This window comes from Octopus bimaculoides, chromosome 16 (genome assembly GCF_046866305.1).
Source record: "Octopus bimaculoides isolate indiv1 chromosome 16, ASM4686630v1, whole genome shotgun sequence".
Taxonomy (NCBI): domain Eukaryota; kingdom Metazoa; phylum Mollusca; class Cephalopoda; order Octopoda; family Octopodidae; genus Octopus; species Octopus bimaculoides.
This window is the reverse complement of record NC_142943.1, coordinates 12,732,158-12,734,088: the sequence shown is the minus strand read 5'-3', so window position 1 is coordinate 12,734,088 and position 1,931 is coordinate 12,732,158. Positions and strand designations below refer to the sequence as shown.

At 36.6% G+C, this 1,931-nt stretch overlaps 2 non-coding genes across 2 annotated transcripts; both read left to right on the top strand.

Annotated features, from left to right (window-relative positions):
• Nucleotides 1–242: 242 nt before the first annotated feature.
• On the top strand, nucleotides 243–324 carry Trnal-uag (transfer RNA leucine (anticodon UAG)). Its single transcript has one exon. It is a non-coding gene; the product is annotated as a tRNA-Leu (tRNA).
• Nucleotides 325–1,804: 1,480 nt separating this feature from the next.
• Nucleotides 1,805–1,886, top strand: Trnal-uag (transfer RNA leucine (anticodon UAG)). The gene has a single exon. It is a non-coding gene; the product is annotated as a tRNA-Leu (tRNA).
• Nucleotides 1,887–1,931: the final 45 nt, after the last annotated feature.

Sequence of the window (1,931 nt, the reverse complement as noted above, 5' to 3'; positions counted from 1 at the left end):
CTACATGATGCTTCTTGAATTGAGGAGAGGCCCTTTGTGTAACTAACCCCACTCTCTGCATAACGATGACAGATACCCCCAGAAAGAGGAATTAGTCTAAACTACGATGACCCCCCCAAAAGAGGAATTAGTCAATATCATTGGTTACTAATATCTGCGTATTGGAAAAATTACGAATGACTCGGTTAATAATGATTTCCCACTTTAATGACTAGACGTTTGCAAATTGCTAGTGTATACGAGGTAGCGTGGCCGAGTGGTCTAAGGCGCTGGTTTTAGGCACCAGTCTCTTCGGAGGCGTGGGTTCGAATCCCACCGCTGCCAACTAATTTTTTTTTTTTTTTTTTTTTTTGTAGAGGTGGTTAATTTATTTTGAATTTATAAATTACAAGCATATTAGAAAAGAAGGCAAAATTTACACCAGATTTGATCCACTTTGTAAACGGAAAGATCGGCGATTTGTATGCAACGCATCATAAAAGTGGAAAATATTCATCAGAATAGACTCTTCATTTAGACTCTTCAGAATACACTCAGAATACTCCTCATTTTCCCTATATATATATGTGGGTGTGTGTGTGTGTGTGTGTGTGAAAATATATATTTATGTATATATGTGTATATATGTATATATATATATATATATATATATATATACAACTGATGAAGGGAATGTCTCGTTACTCTGCTTTTTTTCGTTGTTCGAAAAAGAAGTCTATGTTTTTATTTACATTTGACGGATATTTGTCCTCATCTTGTTTGTTATTAACACAATGTTTCGGCTAATATACCCTCCAGCCTTCTTCAGGTGTCTTGGGGAAATTTCGAACCTGGGTATCTTTCGGACACTGCTTGGTATCGAACTCAGAATCTTGGGATTAGTAGCCCGCGCTCTAAACCAATACGCCGTGAGCAATTATGGAGTGAATTTTTAAGGCTTATAAATCTAATATTTTTCTATCCTTCTTTAATACCGCTTCCCATTTTGCTGCTCATATCTGCACTCGGTCTGCTTAGGAGGTTGTTTTGTCCTAACATATGTGCTGCTTCTTTTAGTTTTCGTATTTTCCAGTGGTGTTCTCTGTCTATGATTTTAACTTCATCCCACAGGGGGAGGTGATCTCCATTTTTCCATACAACAAACAAGATGAGGACAAATATCCGTCAAATGTAAATAATGTAAATAGTGTAAATAATGTACATAATTCCTCATCTCTTAAATATAGAACTGTATTTTCTATGTTTTTGTTTTTATGTTTTCGTTTCTCATTGCGTCTACGTTTTTCTGATGTCCTGTACCCATATATGCATGTATATATACATATATATCTAGGTATGTACATACATATATGTATATATGCATATATTTATATATTATTTATATTATATATATACATATACATACATATACATATGTATGTATGTATGTATATATGTATGTATGTATATGTGCAGTGAACCCGGAACCATGAGGTTGAGAAGCAAGCTTCTTACCACACAGCCACGTCTGCTTCCACGCGTCTCGATTATAAGATGGCTACTCCGTTACGTCAAGTGATTCCTCTACATGATGCTTCTTGAATTGAGGAGAGGCCCTTTGTGTAACTAACCCCACTCTCTGCATAACGATGACAGATACCCCCAGAAAGAGGAATTAGTCTAAACTACGATGACCCCCCAAAAGAGGAATTAGTCAATATCATTGGTTACTAATATCTGCGTATTGGAAAAATTACGAATGACTCGGTTAATAATGATTTCCCACTTTAATGACTAGACGTTTGCAAATTGCTAGTGTATGCGAGGTAGCGTGGCCGAGTGGTCTAAGGCGCTGGTTTTAGGCACCGGTCTCTTCGGAGGCGTGGGTTCGAATCCCACCGCTGCCAACTAAATTTTTTTTTTTTTTTTTTTTTGTAGAGGTGGTTAATTTA